Source organism: Crinia signifera, unplaced genomic scaffold (genome assembly GCF_055691185.1).
Source record: "Crinia signifera unplaced genomic scaffold, ASM5569118v1 HAP2_SCAFFOLD_250, whole genome shotgun sequence".
Taxonomy (NCBI): domain Eukaryota; kingdom Metazoa; phylum Chordata; class Amphibia; order Anura; family Myobatrachidae; genus Crinia; species Crinia signifera.
This window is the reverse complement of record NW_028142143.1, coordinates 93,437-112,432: the sequence shown is the minus strand read 5'-3', so window position 1 is coordinate 112,432 and position 18,996 is coordinate 93,437. Positions and strand designations below refer to the sequence as shown.

Below are 18,996 nucleotides of genomic sequence, written 5' to 3'. Positions count from 1 at the left end.
TCTCTAACTCTGCATCCCACGCCCCCTTGCAACAATCCCCTCTCACCCTGCATCCTCCAACCCCCTTCACCAACCCCCTCTCACCCTGCATCTACCCTCAGCCTGCACCGACACCCACTCACCCTGCATCCTCCGCCCCCTTCATCAACCCCATCTCACCCAGCATCTTCCCTCACCTGCACTGACCCACTTTCACCCTCTTTCTTCCCTCATGGTGTCCTCTCACCTTGCACCAACCCTCTCTAACCCTGCATCCCATGCCCCCCTGCCCCATCCCCCTCTCACCCTGCTTCCTCCATTCCCCTTCACCAAACCCCTCTCACCCTGCATCCTCTGCACCCCCTGCACAAACCCCTTTCACTCTGTTTCCCATCTCACCCCTGCACCTTCTCTAACCCTGTGTCTTGTCTCATCCTGCGTTAACCCCCTCTCACCCTCTGTCCCAGCACCAACCCCATCTCTCCCTGCGCCAACCCCCTCTCACCCTGCATCCTCTGCCACCCTGCATAAACCCCCTCCCACCCTGCGTCCTCCACCCCCCTTCACCAAACCCCTCTCACCCTGCACCAACCCCCATCTCACCCTGAGTCTTTCCTCATCCTGTGTCCTCTCTCCCTGCACCAACCCCTCTCTAACCCCTGCATCCCACGCCCCCCTGCACCAACCCCCTCTCACCCTGCATCCTCCACCCCCTTCACCCAAACACCTCTCACCCTGCATCAACCCTCTCTCACCCTGAAGCTTCCCTCCTCCTGTGTCCTCTCACCCTGCATCAACCCCCTCAACCTGCGTCCTCCGATTCCTTTCACCAGCCCCATCTCATTTTCCCCCACCCTACACCAACCCCCTATCCCCTGCATTCTCCCACCCCCCCCCCCCCTGCACCAACCCCCTTTCACCCTATGTCTCCGCCCCTATAACCCTGCCTCTTCCCTCACCCTGCACCAACCACCTCTAAGACCTACACCAACCCACTCTCACCCCGTGTCTTCCCTCAACCTGCACCAACCCTCTCTAACCCTGCATCCTCCACCCCCTTCACAAAATCCCTCTTACCCTTCACCAACCCTCTTACCCTGCATCCTCTGACCACCAACACCCTCTCACCCTATATCCTCCGCCCCCTTCACCAACCCCCTCTCTCCCTTCATCTTCCCTCACCCATGCACCAATCCTCTCTCACCCTGCATCCTCAGCCCCCTGCACCACCCCCTCTCACCCTGTGTCCCGTCTCACCCTGCATCTTCCCTCACCTTGCACCACCCCCTTTCACCCTGCACGAACCCAATCTCACAATGTGTATTCCCTTAACCAACCCTCTCTAACCCTGCATCCCACACCCCCTGCACCAACCCCATCTATCCCTGCATTCCACGCCCCCCTGCACCAACCCCCTCTTACCCTGCATCTTCCCTCACCGTGCACCAACCCCCTCTCATCCTACACCAACCCAATCTCAACCTGTGTATTCCCTCACCCTTAACCAACCCGTCTCTAACCCTGCATCCCACACCCCCTGCACCAACCCCCTCACACCCTGCATCTTCCCTCACCCTGCACCAATCCTCTCTCACCCTGCATCCTCAGCCCACCTGCACCACCCCCTCTCACCCTGTGTCACGTCTCACCCTGCATCATCCCTCACCTTGCACCAACCCCTTTCACCCTGCACCAACCCAATCTCACACTGTGTATTCCCTCACCCATAACCAACCCTCTCAAACCCTGCATGCCACACCCCCTGCACCAACCCCCTCTATCCCTGCATTCACGTCCCCCTGCACCAACCCCCTCTCACCCTGCATCTTCCACCCCCCTTCATCAACCCTTCTCACCCTGCACCAACCCTCTCTCACCCTGCATCAACCCCCTCACCCTGCCGTCCTCCGCTTCCCTTCACCAGCCCCATCTCACCACAGCATTTTCCCTCACCCTGCACCAAACCCCTCTCACCCTGCATCCTCCGCCCCCCCCTGACCCAACCCCCTTTCACCCTGTGTCCTCCTCCCCCTCCCACCCTGCATCTTCCCTCACCCTGCACCAACCCCCTTTCACCCTACACCAACCCACTCTCACCCTGTGTCTTCTCTCACCCTGCACCAACCCTCTCTAACCCTGCATCCCACGCCCCTTGCATCAATCCCCTCTCACCATGCATCCTCCAACCCCTTCACCAACCCCCTCTCACCCTGCATCATTTATTTTTTTTACACATTCCCCAGCAGGGGGCTCGGGAGACTCTCATTAGATATACATATATTCACTTCACTCTGGTCCCGGCTTGTTATGTGTGGGACCAGAGAAGCAGCTCCCTACCTCTGTCCCTTGCCAGCATTCCTGGGGGGTAGCCTCTGCTGCCTGTGCTCCGGGAGCCCTCCCCGACAAATTCTGGGGCAGTCAGGGAGGCTTACGTCTCTCTGCTTGCCTCTGGCTCCCTGCGGCATTCGTCGCAGGGGTTAATATTCACCAGCAGGGTCAATGAGCCCCTGCTGCATTGAATAGGGTGACAGGGAGGGCTGGCAGCGAATGCTGCAGCCCTCCTGAACCCTGTGAATTTGCAGCGAATCCTAAACAGGATTCTCTGCACATGGAGAAAAAAAAATATTGTATACTCCCCTTACACACTACCAGTCAAGCACACCCATGAAATATTGTTTATAATAATAATAAGAAGAAGCATGAGCTGGCAGAAGATTATCAAGAATGCTCCCAGAAAATGCAGCCTAAATTGAAAAAAAAAGTGTTTCACGAGGGTAGTGTCCTTGTGCCCTTCCCATCCACCTTTATGCTTTCTATTAAAAAGAACATACACAGTTTAACAAACCAAGCCCTTCAGAAACAGGAAATAAACTTTTTTGGCTGAAGTGATTGTTTTGTATTGGCTCCCATAAAATACAGCATCTTTGGGGTTTGGGTAAATCAAATTACCAATTGTCTTAAGGAATGCTAACCCTGTTGTTATTCATAAGCTCATTTGGAACATGTCAGAGTCATCACCAGCATTGTTGTTAATATGATTATCAGCACAAATTATTAGCTCATATTAACAGAGGGTTCAGAATTGATTGAAAGAAACTACTCTTCGAATACAGTGCCAGAGATGCACTAAGCTTCAAAAGTGATAAAATGGAGAGTGATAAACAGCCAGCCAATCAGCTCCTATCTGCCATGTCACAGACTGTATTTGAAAAATGTCAGACAGGAGCTGATTGGTTGATTTTTTTATCACCCTCCATTTTATCACTTTGAAGCTTAGTGCATCTGGCGCTCTTCAATTTACTAATCTCCTATTGGTGGCAACTCTGCTGTTTATGAATGCACAAGGGTCTGTTTTTTAAAACAATTTCAGTTATTTTATTAAATGTTTGCAGAATTAATTCTTCCTGCTGTCAACAATGAAGCGTGCATGGATCAGTCAGATCTGTACAATGCTTCTTTGTGAAAAAGTTAAAGAAAGTGTTAAAAATGTAAAATACAAACAGCATGGGTTCCCCCTCTTAAAGATAATCATCAACAGACTCTCTTTAAGACAGTACTGGTTCTAAAAATATATGGTAAAAGGAACCAGCACCTGGCTCTTGGACCAGTAATGGTTTAAAAAAAAATTTAGGGAAAAGAACATAGAGGTCCTCCGTATTTTTGAAACCAGCCTTGGCTCCACTGGTCAGTTAGGTAATGTCACAGCTGGAGGATATGTTTATATTAGTCCCTGCAGTCATAGCATTAACCCACCAAATAGACAACCCTGGCCCGGTCACTTGGTGGAATGGAAACTCCACAATAAAGGGGTTTGTCCCTCCAGAGCACCCAAGGGCCAGGAATAAGGCCCGGTGCTATGCCTAACATACCTGGGTGGTGGGTGCTGAGTTCATACAGTAGCTTCAAAGTGTAAAAGAAAGTTTTAAATTTGTGTTTTACTTGTGGAACTACAGGTCCCAGCAAGTCTCCTCCAGATGCTGGTTCTTGGAGAACCAGAAGGACCAGCATGCAGGGCATTAAAGGGCCTGCTATTACCTGTAATTCCACTTGTAAAACAAATTTTACAATAATGACAGGATGCATGATAGTATAGCTTTTAACACACTCATGCACACTCACATACATACTGACACACTCACACATCTCCTGTAGCCCTTTGATCCTCTTATCCAGTAGAAAGCTATATGGTACCTCTAAAGAAATCAGCATACTCACCTAATCCAGTGTAGATTGTTTCTCTCCAGATCCTGTAGGTATCCTAGGGGTTAAAAAGGTGCATGTCCTGAACATGTGACATCTGTCCAATTATGACAATCATATACCCATTGGCCAATCATGGCTCGGCATGTAATAGTGCTCTGTGAATAAGTAAATATGTCCCCCCAGCTGTGAAATTGCCTTACTGAACTTGGGAGCTAGCTTCATAGTGGCTACTTTCAGCCAAAGATGTCTAGTTGATAGCCAGACCCAATCAATTGGTTTCTCTTCTGCGTGGAGCAGATGCTTTACTTAAATTTATTTTCACCTCACTCCAGATATTAGTAAAGTGTTTCAGAGTGTCATGGACTGCTGGTAATGGTACTGACTGGGAAGAAGGCAGTCCATGTAGAATAGGATGCAACACAATTCTGGACAAAAAAGAGGAGAAAGTCCTCAGGCTTTTATGAACATGGTTATTATGGTTGTACACAGTAACAAAGAGACCACACTGTCTTGGAGAGCAGATAAATACATTTGGGTAAATTTGCCTAGATCCTGGTTTACGCTTTCAGTTTGTTTGTTTGTTGTTCTGTTTATTGTAGAGAAACTCTGGGTGAAATTTTCATACACTTGCACAAATCTCTCCAAAATTTGGAGGTAAACTGTGATGTTTTGGCCATTGGAGCCTATATGAATAGTCTACCCAGGCTGTGATATCACCCTGCTGGCTGTTGGAGCCCAGTGCTGGAACCCCCTTATGTTTGGAACCTGGACCAGTCCAAGAGCCCAATGATGGTTTCTTTAACAGGGGGGGGGGGGACCCTGGTAAACTGGTTATGCTCAGCGGGGACCCCACATCATTATTTTTTCATTTTCACTTTATATACTTATTTCTGACAGAACCATGCTCAGATCTCACTGATTTTATCAGTCTAGCCTGCCAGAAGCAGGTTAATTTTTTTCCGATTTTTGGTAAAGTTTAGGGTGCGGTTTAAAAAAATTGTACCCTATTGCATTTGCAATTTTTATGTTTTCAATGAGAAAACATCTGGATGCGATTCTTGAAGTGCTATTTTTTGGTCATAGCAAAGCCTAATAATGTTACCGCAAATCGCACAATACTACATGTGCGATTTTCAGAAAATGGTGTGATTTTGGCCATTTTTTACCAAAAATTGCACCTTCTCCTGGAGAGGAGACTCTAAAAGTAGGTAGACCTGTGCAAGCAGCTTGGAACATACAGTACATCACATTGCAGAGGAGATATCAATATCACCTGATTGTATTAAATATTTAATCACAATAAATACTTTTTCAGCACTTTAAGGTCAGCTGTGTGTGAGAACATTCCAATCACAGTAAATAACTAACGATTTCTGCTGTGTATATATATATATATATAGAGAACATCCAGATATATTACTATAAGGCTACAGGTACAGATCAGAGACTCATCCCCTCCTGTGATACAGAAGACAAGAGAATGGAGGCCGGACCCAAGATGAAACATTATCATCTGCACGGGATGGATTCCAGGGATTTCCTGAATAATTATTTTCACACAGTGAGTGGGTTTAAAGATGAATCTGTGGTTTTTATTATGGAAAAGCTGCACAATGCATTAGTAACAGGTGTGTATTTAGGATACATTGTATCCTCAGATATGGTTATTCTGGGTAACAGCAAATTAATATGTGACCTTTTATTGCACAGGTATAGCTATAGCATTCCTCTACTGTGCGTAATGGGAGCAGGTGAGATCTTTCCTTCTTGAGAGTTTCCTGATAGAAAAATAGAGAGTGATCTTACAGATTATAAGCAATTAACAGTCCTTACTGCTACCAACGGCTCTGATCTGGACTGAATCCCCCCCCCACAGAGACAAACTCCTAATTGCCCTGCAGCTGAAGCTGAACACATGTAGGCATAGGACTGCTGATGCGTGGTTACACAGACTCGCCGCAATCGTCTTGTAACAGACAAGACAGACATGTCACATTGTATAGTGATAAAAATATCATATGAATATGTTAAATATATAGGGGGAAATTTACTAAGAATACGAATGCAAAAAGTTGCATTCGTATTCTTAATACGAATTGTCACGGACCCACCGGTCGCCTGCTCCGATACGTCAATCTGAGCAACTCCGGCCGTGACTGGGGTTCACTTAGGACGCTCGAGTCCTTTCCTTGAGGTACACTGCCACCAGCCAAAACCTGATTTTAGCGCTTGAAACTGCGCAAGGGGCGGCTTGGCTCGCACCTGACCGCACAATACAATATACAAATGGTAACACGCTGGAGCGTTCTCTTCTGAGGCTAATGAGTCTTAAGAACACAGAACCAGGACTGAGAATATGTATTATTTATTCCTAGAAATACTACAGAGCTTTAGAAAATAGTTACAAGATTTTACAGTGATTTTAAAAGTACACACGAGTTTTAAATGCAATTTCAGAAATAAAATAAAAAGGAAAAAATGACAGAACCTATCTTACACTTAAATACAGATCCTGACGTGGGGGGGGTTCTCCACAAGAAATCTCTGGTCGCTTACAGCCTGTTTGCTAGACCCCCAGGTAGTGACACTGACTATAGGGAGAAGGGTCTTAGTTATACCTTGAAGACTCCCTCATCCCTCCCACCCTTGGGATTTTTAACCATTCCCTTGCTGAGCCTAGTGAAGGTCCCTAGATATAGGATCTTTCCCATAAAGAATTTGTCCCTGCTTTGAAGTAGATTTTATACATTCCTCAAGTGATAAGAGGTAATTTAGTGGAGGGCCAGAGCACCTTTGGCCTGTTGGCTGGACACTATTGCTCTCCCCCCAATCTGGTTTATGAGGGGTCTCAGATCTTATCTTACATCCTAACTCCAGAGGAGTCCACAGATGGCTACACTCCCTGGGTCACCAATAGTCCACACACATAATACATGACATGTTCTGATCTCCCACATAATAATCACAGGCGGCATGATTTTACCAAACATACCAGACATACATTGATTGAACAGATAATCATAACAGGAGGCATACGTTAATTTGATCGATCACCTGATCTGATCGTTACACCTCCCCCTTTTAAAATGGCGCACAGAGGCGGTGACCCACGTCACCGTCTCATCAGTGCGCTATTAACTACATCACCTGGATGGGTAGCAGTGGTCTCTGTTCTGAAACAGACTGCCACTGAGTCTGCTGAATTTGTACTAACACTTCCCTATACTTGGCCTCTGTCATGGCACCACCTGACGCCATAGCCGTGGCTAGTGTGGGCAATGGGCATAGTCCCTGTCCCTCTCGCAGGAGATGGCAAACTAAAAGCACACATGTGTCCTCGAACCCATAGTCTGTAAGCACACTGATATAGTGGGAGCTGTGTCCATCCCGGCTGGCAATGACACAGCCCACCACAGCTGTGCGTCGGACTCCTGGACACGGATTCTCCCCTGCAGCTGGCAGTTTGGCCTTACTCACTGAGATCAGTACCAGACCATTCCGCCACACCCCAAACGGCCATCCCCCTGGGACTCGTAACTCGGCACGTTTAACTATACCACAGGTGTGGGGCCTTCTCCCAGCACTATATACAGACTTAAAAATGTCTTCCCAGCACCTCTCCTGAGCTGACTGACCCCCCCTCCCCTTCACTGGGGGGAAGGTCCACTCACTCAACACCTCACACCTCATCCTTTTGTGAGGAGATTCGCTCTCTGTGTCTGTGTGTGTGAATTGTGAAGGGGGGCACGTTTCTGCAAGGGGGAATACCAGCAGGTCATTGTCCCCTGTCTTGGGAATATCCCAGCTCAGCCTTTCCGAGGTTAATGAAGCTGAGTTTACCTGTGCTTCGCGGGCCCTCCCACACTTCTGGTTACACACAGCAGCTTCCCTACTAGCCACTGGCTCTATTCCTGAAACAACCCTCTCACTGTACCCAGGGGTATCTTCCCCACTTCCCAGGTATGGGGCAGCCGCAGTGGGCATCGGCTCACCTGGTACGTTCAGAGCAGCCTGTGCAGGGTTGAGTCTCAGTTCTGCGTGGAAAGCCAAGCTTTCCATGGCATTCCAGGACACCTTCCTGAGCATGACCTTCCCTCCCAGACCCGCAGGTTCTGTGGCTGGGGTGGTGCCACTGAGGTTCTCAGTGTCTGGAGGGAACCCATGCTGTGTATCTGTGTTTGTGTGGCTACCTTAAGGAGGGGGGTTTGGGGGGAAAGCTGCAGTAAGGGACACTCTCTCCCTATCTGACAGGTCTACAGTGCACACAGGACCCACCGGGTCACTTATTATACCTGGTACCACATTTCCCACAGTAGCGCAAGACATCACATTATCAACAGTAACATCAATATCATAACCTGGGGAGACATCCTGCAATGCCTGCAAATTAGCCTGTGCATCTTCCACAACACATGGGGCCCATCCTGCTGGCTTACAATTGCACCGTGGCAAAAACGCTATATCTGGATCCCATTGTCTCTGAGCAGGAATGGGGTTATCTGAGCATGTTGTCACCAGTAACTTATTGGCAGGTACATGCGCTGCCTGCAACCAACTCAGATCTGTCCCATTTGTGCAGTTAGCATCCCCTGGCCCCATGTCACAACCAGACATCACTGGAGGAACAGGGTTAATGTCTAGCACAGCAACCTTAATGACATCACCAGCAGCACTCCTACCACTGGTGAGTGAGGGTGTCTCATTCCCAACTAGATTAGGGCATTCATTTAACCCCACAAACTGGCAAGGATTACCCACTATACCTGTCTCTAACTCACCCTCCACCGAAGGTACGGCACTATCACAGATCATCCCAGGGGCTTCACACAAAATAACAACATTGCAATGTTCAGCATGGTTATATACTACCTGAGATGCATCATATGGTTCAGAAGGGTTAGCGACAGGGGGAACAACATTGACAGATATGTGTGGAGTTAATATAAGTCCCACATCAGTAGTCCCACACATACTTGTGTGCATACAGTCAGAAAGTCCCATTCCTATTTCCGACATAGTCTCTTCCCTGCATACTTTCACTATGCAGTCAGCCTCTTCCGGCAACAAATCTGGAGCAACGGGTGGGAACATGCTGCTCACATCTTCCAGCAGTTTAAACTGGGCCTTGTGATGTGAGGTCTCTGGAACAGGTTCCACACCGATTGTAGCAGGCCGGGGTACCATGTCCATGAGGGAAACCCCGGTAGGCTGTGTCGTTGGTTCCATAGCTGGTGATAGAAGCTGTTCCAGGCGATTCCTTTCAGCATCTGCCCAGCGGCACTGCTCTTTCCACCATGGAGTATCAAGCTTTTTACAATCATACGCATATTGCTGCACTATTTCAAAACAGTCCGTCAGGTCTCTCAGCAGCAACCAAGGAGTCGCATCGGACCCCAGGTTAGAAACTCACCGCAATACATGCCGAAAACATTGCGCTCATCATTTCGTGCATGGGTGAGCCGCTTGATCATCTCCCAGCGGGAATTGTTGGGGCAGGAGATACCTTGCAGCTGACATTCTGTAGTGAGTTCTTCTGGGCTCATAAGCCTAAACGGATAATCATCACCATATGGGTCAAAATACTCACTGGGCTCTTCTGGTGCTGTAGGGGATTGGTACTCCGCAGTCTCCCTGACTGCCACACATTCTACAGTCTCCCTGGTGCTAGCAGAGATGTCACCTCTCTGAGCACCGGCTGTAGTGTCCAGGGCCAGCTCATTATTCACAACCAAGCTGACACTCACTTGGCTTCCTCTGTCTGCTTCCAAGACAGGGAACTGTGCATGACGCGGTCCGGTGAAATTCGCGTCAGCGGTGATTTGGGACCTCTGTCCCTTGTTAGGCTCCCCATGATTGATAACAGAGTCCACATCATGATCCAACACATTATTTACTTCCGCAGACAGTAAAAGTTCAGTACGAAGCCCATCTCCTGCTAACTCAGTAGCCACGGCAGATAAAGTCTCACATAAAGGTTCGCCATCATGATGCCCTGTATCATCCTCCACTGGTTCACCAACAGCGATCAGCCCTCCGAGCCTCACCAGTTCCAACTGGTACTCACGCTCGGCCTGACGCTCTGCAGCCTCAGCCTCTCGTATGGCTTTGCGCTCCTCAGCCTCTCGTACGGCTTTGCGCTCCGCAGCCTCTCTGTCGACAATGGCTTGGCAGTGCTGCACCAGCTGCAAAGTGAATATAGGGTTCACATTCTTCATTTGCCTGATAGCAGCTAGAAGGTCGCTCGGCAGTGTAGACTTGCTAGGTCCAGCAGAAGTGTTTGACCCTGGCGCGGAATCGTTTGTAAGGTCCAGTGCTGACTGAGCCCCTGGGGTAGGATTGTCCATGGACTGGTTTCCTCCAGCAGCTAGAGTCCGATCGGCATCCACTAGTGCCTGAATCAAACGTTTTCTACTCTGGCCAGACCAAGGGATATTCCTCTGAACACACACGACCGCCAGGTCATCTCTCCTCATCTGCTGGTAATCAGCCATCCTGAGTCTCACACTTGTCAAATTAAATGATAGGAAAGAAAAACAAGAGAAGGGAGGGAACAGAAATTGCATCCACTGTGTGACTTTTAAAACTATAGTAAAGCTCTGAGTTCTGATTCTGGTGATGTGGGTATTTCTCACAAAATTCTACTCACACTCACTTAAGTTCTTAAAGAGAAAAATGAATTCTCCACCCCACCGCTTGCCGCCAAATGTCACGGACCCACCGGTCGCCTGCTCCGATACGTCAATCTGAGCAACTCCGGCCGTGACTGGGGTTCACTTAGGACGCTCGGGTCCTTTCCTTAAAGTACACTGCCACCAGCCAAAACCTGATTTTAGCACTTGAAACTGTGCAAGGGGCGGCTTGGCTCGCACCTGACCGCACAATACAATATACAAATGGTAACACGCTGGAGCGTTCTCTTCTGAGGCTAATGAGTCTTAAGAACACAGAACCAGGACTGAGAATATGTATTATTTATTCCTAGAAATACTACAGAGCTTTAGAAAATAGTTACAAGATTTTACAGTGATTTTAAAAGTACACACGAGTTTTAAATGCAATTTCAGAAATAAAATAAAAAGGGAAAAATGACAGAACCTATCTTACACTTAAATACAGATCCTGACGTGGGGGGGTTCTCCACAAGAAATCTCTGGTCGCTTACAGCCTGTTTGCTAGACCCCCAGGTAGTGACACTGACTATAGGGAGAAGGGTCTTAGTTATACCTTGAAGACTCCCTCATCCCTCCCACCCTTGGGATTTTTAACCATTCCCTTGCTGAGCCTAGTGAAGGTCCCTAGATATAGGATCTTTCCCATAAAGAATTTGTCCCTGCTTTGAAGTAGATTTTATACATTCCTCAAGTGATAAGAGGTAATTTAGTGGAGGGCCAGAGCACCTTTGGCCTGTTGGCTGGACACTATTGCTCTCCCCCCCAATCTGGTTTATGAGGGGTCTCAGATCTTATCTTACATCCTAACTCCAGAGGAGTCCACAGATGGCTACACTCCCTGGGTCACCAATAGTCCACACACATAATACATGACATGTTCTGATCTCCCACATAATAATCACAGGCGGCATGATTTTACCAAACATACCAGACATACATTGATTGAACAGATAATCATAACAGGAGGCATACGTTAATTTGATCGATCACCTGATCTGATCGTTACATGAATTAATACGACAGCATACCTTGTATGCTTTGTCGTGTTCCGGAGGGGGATTTACAAAGCAGTCAAATACGACTGCTTTGTAACCCTCCGATGGCATATAAATTCGTATTAGCGGCCGTATATATGGCTTCTAATACGAATTAGTGTAGGCAGTCTGCACGGATCAGTCAGATTTGTGCAGGCTGCAAGGTGTAAAAAAAAAAAAAAGAAAATTAAATTTCCCTGATTTTTAACAACCAGCCCCAGGTCCGGGGCTGGTTCCCAAAATAAAATGACTAGTGGTCCCCCGTATTTTAAGAACCAGCCCCAGGCTCAACCAGCCAGCAGGGTAATGCCACACCTGGGGGGAGACTTTTTATACAAGCCCCCCCAGCCAAAGCATTCAGCCCTCTGACCGGTCAGCCTGGCCAGGGGCCCTGGGGGAGTGGGGACCCCCCCCCCCCTCCAGGACTCCCCTGACCAGGCTGAAGCCTGGTGCTGTCCTCGATGCCCCTGGGCGGTGGGAATCGAGCTGATTGTGTGTAAAAAAATAGAGTAAACTATTGTTTTTAACTGTGGAACTATGAGTCCCAGCAAACCTACCCTGCAAGCTGGGACTTGGAGAACCACAAGTCCCAGCCTGCGGGGCATTAAAAGGCCCGCTGGGTCTTGTAGTTCCACATTTTAAAAAATAGTTAAATAAACACACACTGACACACCAGAAAAATAAAACTTTAATACATACATAACACACATACTGACAGCTATCTTGATCCCGTCGGTGGGTCCCTGGCTCCGGGGTCGGTGCCCGGTCTGAAGAAATCCATGGTGGACCTGTGGAAGGAAATCCTACTCACCCAGGTCCTCCATGGAAGTTCTTCAGTCTTGATCCGCCGTAGTCCAGGACTTCTTCCAGGTTCTTCAAGCTGCCGGCAGCTCCCCGCAGCGGACTGAGAGGCGCAGAGATTTTTCATCTTCCGTGCCTCTCATCAGAATGATTCTATTGGCTGCTCAGCGGCGCTTCTGATTGGCCGCTGAGCAGCCAATAGAATCATTCTGATGAGCGGTGCGGAAGATGTAACATCTCTGCGCCTCTCAGTCCGCTGCAGGAAGCTGCCAGAGTCGCCGGCAGCTTGAAGAACCTGGAAGAAGTCCTGGACTACGGCGGATCAAGATTACTGATGCATATAAAGAGAAAGTCAGAGATATTACAATAAGGCTACAGGTACAGATCAGAGACTCATCACCTCCTGTGATACAGGAGACAAGAGAATGGAGGCCGGACCCAAGATGAAGCATCATCATCTGCACAGGATGGATTCCAGGGATTTCCTTAATAATTATTTTCATACAGATAGTGGGTTTAAAGATTAATCTGTGGTTTTTATTATGGAGAAGCTGCACAATGCATTAGTAACAGGTGTGTTTTGATAAACTGTATGCTTTAGATATGGTTATTCTGGGTAACATAGCTGTGCGTAATGGGAGTAGGTGAGACCTTTCCAGCTCAGAGAGAGAAACCAGATGCCAAGGGAAGCCAACAGGTTTGTCTGGCCCTAGTAAAATGAAGGGGGTGTGGCCACTGAGAAGGGGCATGGCAACACCCCTGTGATTGCACACCACTGCAGGGAGAGAGAGGACAGGCTGCTGCTGCCTCTCTCCCCAGCTCAGCACTGAGCAGTGTATGCTTGAGCAGGAAAAATGACATAATTGTACGTACACAGGACACGAGTGACTCGGGAAGCGTATATATATCTATATAGATATCTATATCAGTGGCGGTTTTTGCCTATGGGCTGCAGCCTCCCCATGTAAAATCCACCACTGTCTCTGCCTAAAGTGAGCCAGATGACTGTGAGACTCCTCTGGCTTCACTGTGACTGGCAGTGTCTTCCTATTGGAAGTCCGACCTGCCAGTCACTCAAGGCATCCCATTGGGAGGTGTTCCCTCCCTCCGGGATGCCTCTCTCTGCGCAAATGCGCAGCAGCCCCCAAAACAGGTTCTGCGCATGCGCAGTACCGCGGACCATACTGCGCATGCTCCGGAACCCGATCAAGCCTCCGGGGGCTGCTGCAAAACCAGACCACGGAGGCTTGGGCCAGCGTATGTATGAAGTTATTGCGCATGCGCTGGCCTGTGCAGGGAACTCGGGAGCGCGCGTGGCCGGGGAGCACGGCGGTGGATGGGAGGAGCCGGGGAGCACGGCTGGACGTGGATGGCAGCGGAGGGGGGGCCCGCATTACGGCAGACCCCTCCTCTATACTGGTAAATGCCGCAATTGATCTCTCTCATATATATATATATATATATATATATATATACACATATATACTTACAGTATCTTCTGTATCTTTTTATACAAGGTACTATTTATCCACATTTGCCTTTGAAAGACATTTGAGAATCTCCTGTTTATCTAATTGATGGCGGTCTGTAGATGCTGTGGTGTCAGCCATTTCTACGTTCACCCCATTTTTTATACAGGGGGATGTATACTGCGCACCATGTGTCCATTACTTTGTTGCCGCTGCTTATAGCAATGTATTAACTCTCGGAGTGCCGGACATTTATTACTGCATGTAGATGAAGGCACCCAGTATTATGCCATGAACCATATTGTACATTATGAAATCTGTTTCAGTATGTGATCAATGTTAGGACAAACATTATCTTTCTTTGCTGTTAACTCCCTGTAACTCTATAGAATGCTGCGTTTCTTCTTTCCATGCAGGTTGTATTAAAGGAGATACTTTGATTGACATCAGTGTCGGATCCATCGTTCATCAACTTTTTGTTGTCCGTGAATTTTTCAAAGAGATCACAATACTAAAATTACAAGAGCCGTGTATTATGGAACTCAACAAATGGGTGAACACCCGCACTGGGGCATTTGATTGGACTCATGCATCTAAGATTGTTACCGAGCTGCAAGGGATCAGGTAAAGTATTATTCTAAACATACTCAATATGTATATAAAATATGAGTCAAGTTAAAAAAAATAATAACTATATTAAAAGATACAGTGGGAGGGGTATAACACAGTACATGTTTGCTGGAGGTGCTTTGGCAGCCGGCCTCCGACATTTTTTAAAAGTGGCAATCACTTTAAAAAGACCTATTTAAGCTGCCAATCGCACCTCCGACAAACTCGGACTGTGTTACATTTCTTCAGATATAGACAAAGAAAAGAAGACTTGTGTTGGGGCACTGAGAATTAATCGATCAGAATATAAAGGTATTAAAAATGAACCTTTATTTCAATTAAACTTAATATAAAGTCCCTTAGAATGGACCAATGGTTTGTTTAGGCCCAGGACAAATTACATTTATGACACACAAACAAACACACATAAATATATTGGCCTGACACACCCTAAATTGGACCAATTTATGGTGTTTCAGGCCAATATATTTATGTGTGTTTGTTTGTTTGCCATAAATGTAATTTGTCCTGGGCCTAAACAAACCATAGGTCCATTCTAAGGGACTTTATATTAAGTTTAATTGAAATAAAGGTTCATTTTTAATACCTTCATATTCTGATCGATTAATTCTCAGTGCCCCCAACACAAGTCTTTTTTTCTTTGTCTATATTTGAACTATGTTTCTGACTTAGGGGAGCACCTCCAACCTAATTAAAAGCTGACATACAGTACTACAGCAAAAACAAATAGGTATTGGAGAATCATTTACCCAGTAGTAATTATTCTTATACATAATCAGTACTATTAGGGTATTTTTCCAGTGCGATACTACACAAAAAATACTTCTCTTACATTTCGTCAGGTAACTGTTTTAGTTTTGGATGTAGAGCAGGGGGCTAGATTATAACTTAAAAGTGAATAATTTCTAGCAGTGGCGTAACTATAAATTTTGCTCCCCCCTGCCAAAAAGTTTGTGCCCCCCTCCAGGCTCCTCTCCGGCATGTTTCCCCAGTGTGTCACACTCATAACGGAGAAGCTGAAGCAGGATAGAGTAAGAGAGACCAGCAGACACTGCTGCTTCCCTTGGCTCCGATATATCCCAAGCCGCCCTAGCACGCCCATCCGCCCGCCCATCCTGTACACAGTAGCCAATAGCCAGCTCTGTGTAAAGTCAATTGAATCAGTGGGGGAATTTGACATCTCTGCCATGGCCGCACCCGCGCTGCCGCTGATTCGCCTCCAGTGCTCAGTCAGTGGGCAGCGGCAGGCAGCAGCATGTCAGTGCGTCGAGCGGGTGCCGGCGCCCACACAGACCCTGCTGCTGCTTGCTCCCCCAAGCGGCTGCTGGGGCTGCCTTACAGTAGTTACGCCACTGATTTCTAGTTAATGGCCAGCATTTCTCAAGATTCAATAGCTCCAATTGTGCCTGTAGCAATCCAGGGTTGAAAATAGGAATTGACCCTATGAATGCAAACTAGGGTGGCCAATCCTGGGATCAGCGGGATCCCGGGATTTGGCCTCAAAATGTCTGGGATTTAAATCCCGGTATTGGACACTGTGCATGTGCAGTCTAATGCTGCGCATGCGCAGTCTAATGCTGTGCATGCGCAGTCTAATGCCCGGTTATTCCGGACCCGGCATTCGGCATACACAGAGTGGCCTATGACACATCATGCTGCACTGCGCCTCCGCTGCTGGAACTCTCCACCGTACAACCTATCCCGGCCACACATAAGCATTTCCGGCATCACACCCGCCGCCTGCATCCACTCTGCTGCCGCATGTCCAGCTCCACTGCTCCTCCAAGTAAGTAAATGTGGGAGACAGGGGGCAGTTTTCTTTTAGGGATGCCGATCCCGGGAATCCCAGGATTGAGCATTTTTCGATCCGGAAACCCGGGATTGAAAAAATTCCCCAGGATTGGCATCCCTAATGCCTAATTGCTGTGAGAGATCCTCAAAATATCTGCTCTTTTTTTTTTGGGTGCAATATTTTACTAAGCTTCAGTTAATTGACTTGGCTGTATTTATATTTATTTAAGCGACTCTGGCATTTTTAGCGGATATTTTGAGGATCGATCACAGCAACGTTGGCACTCAAAGGGTTAACATACCATACACATAAAGAACACTTAAGAGTCCGGGGAACATTTAACTGCTTGAAAGAATTAATTATACAATTAAACTGTTTGTGTGCTTTTGCGATGATTTGCCTTTTTTTTGTGGATGAGCTTTTAAAAACAAATTGAAGTGAAAAATACAATTCTGCAACTTAAGCCCCCTTTATTATACAGTATAATATAAAGGTTTACTGTATTTTGTTCTTAGTGTTAAAGAACAGGAAAAGGAAGAAAAGTTAAAAGATTCAATCAAACGCATTGTGAAAATCGACTTCAGCAAAGAAAATCTCACGGATCCGGAAGTGTTACCAAAAGCTGACTGTGTACTCACAGCATGGTTGCTGGGCCTAGTCAGTCAGGACCAACAGGGGTACAGAAGCAACCTGAGGAAGATGTTGAAACTGCTTAAACCTGGGGGATACTTTATTTTAATTGGATGCTTAAATACAACATATATCACAGCTGGTAATGAAATGATACATGCATTTCATTGTGATGAAAGTTTTATAAAACAGAACCTCACCGATGAAGGATTTGGAATAATTTCTTGTGAGGTTCTTGATCGAAAAGTAGAGAGTGATCTCATAGATTATAAGCATGTATTAGTCCTTACTGCTGCCAAAGGGAATATTTAGTAGTAGTGGCCATTGGCTGGATTATTCCTTCATAGGATTCTGAATAACCACCAATCTAATCTAGGTATTTATCTTCTTTAACCATCAGATATTTACTAAATCTTAATACCAGCTCTTAAGCTGCCCATACACGCCCCGATGCGAGCGGGCGTTGTGGGCTTAAATAGCGGGTATCGCATCGCATTGCCTGTGCATGCGTTGTGCATGCAATGCGATGTGATGAGAACTAAGTACAAAAAGTATGTGCAAGCACATACTATTTGTACTGTGCGATGAGGTGCTCGGGAGCGCGCCCCCTTTAAAGCACACACCGTGAAAGCACGCATAGCAGCGTGTATGGGCAGCATTATGGTGCAAAAGAGCTCAAACTAATATCAATGAAAGTACTTTTCAGTAAATATTGATTATGTTTTTCTTATATTTGTTGAAATATAATCCAAAATCGTAAAAAATAAAATGCTTGATTGCAATGATTTAATTGTGTATTATTAATTTATTATTTATTAATAGTGTGTACACAAGGTGAGATGTGCCTTCAGAGCCAGATTAAGGTCTAAATGGGCCTGGAGCTGAAAATGATCAAGGGCCTATTATGCGCAATAATAGGAGATGTGGGCAGCACCTAATAATATGGGGGGCGTGACCAGTGTACTGGTTGGGTGGTCTGCTCATGGGTGTGTCTGTATTTGTGTAAATGCTTTCAACTAGTTATATATAAAGCGCTCCCAAATAACACCATGTGTAATTGAAATAAATAGGTACTGTCCCTTTAAGGAGGTCGTTCCCTTTTCCTTTTTGATCTCCAAATCAAGATCTGAAATAAGAACTTGGTTCTATGCAGCCCACAACACATGCATATTGCCAAGAAAGGACACTGATTTAGTGCAGATGGTATGTATACAAGTGGAGTTACATAAGGTGTATAATGCACTCACACTATCCAGAAGTAATTATAGCATTCAAAGTCTCCCACTGGCAAAACAGGTGAATTCCGAAACGCGTTTAGCGTGATCAGGACTGTGTGGACCCCGTTTTGTTGGACTTGCTGGATGCGCACCTCCGTTTGGTTTTCCTGAGTCTGACCTTTCCGGAGGGTCAGTGAAGATACTACAACCATTCCAGGGAGCTGTCTGGTGGGACGTGATTCCAGTTTGCCCGGGGGATAAACACATGCTTTGTTTATGTCTTCTTCATGTAAGTAAGTAAGTAAGTTTTATTTATATAGCGCACTTTCTCCAACAGGACTCAAGGCGCTTTACAGACAATAAAAATAACAATGCACATACTGCAATACAAAGGGTTATCAGTACAAGGAACAGGCAACAATGGCAGTACAGATGTACATCACACATACAGATATGCACAAGACGCATTCTAATAAGGGACACGGACAAGAGGAACATATTTACCGAGCTGTGCAGTACCCAGGCAGCCATTCAGCGGCGCCACATGGTGATTGCACAGCCAGTAACAGT

At 46.8% G+C, this 18,996-nt stretch overlaps 1 long non-coding RNA gene across 1 annotated transcript; it reads left to right on the top strand.

Annotated features, from left to right (window-relative positions):
- The first annotated feature begins 5,604 nt into the window (after positions 1-5,604).
- LOC146054536 (uncharacterized) lies at positions 5,605-17,765 on the top strand. Its single transcript, XR_014468227.1, has 3 exons — positions 5,605-5,743; positions 14,574-14,781; positions 17,095-17,765. It is a non-coding gene; the product is annotated as an uncharacterized LOC146054536 (long non-coding RNA).
- Positions 17,766-18,996: the final 1,231 nt, after the last annotated feature.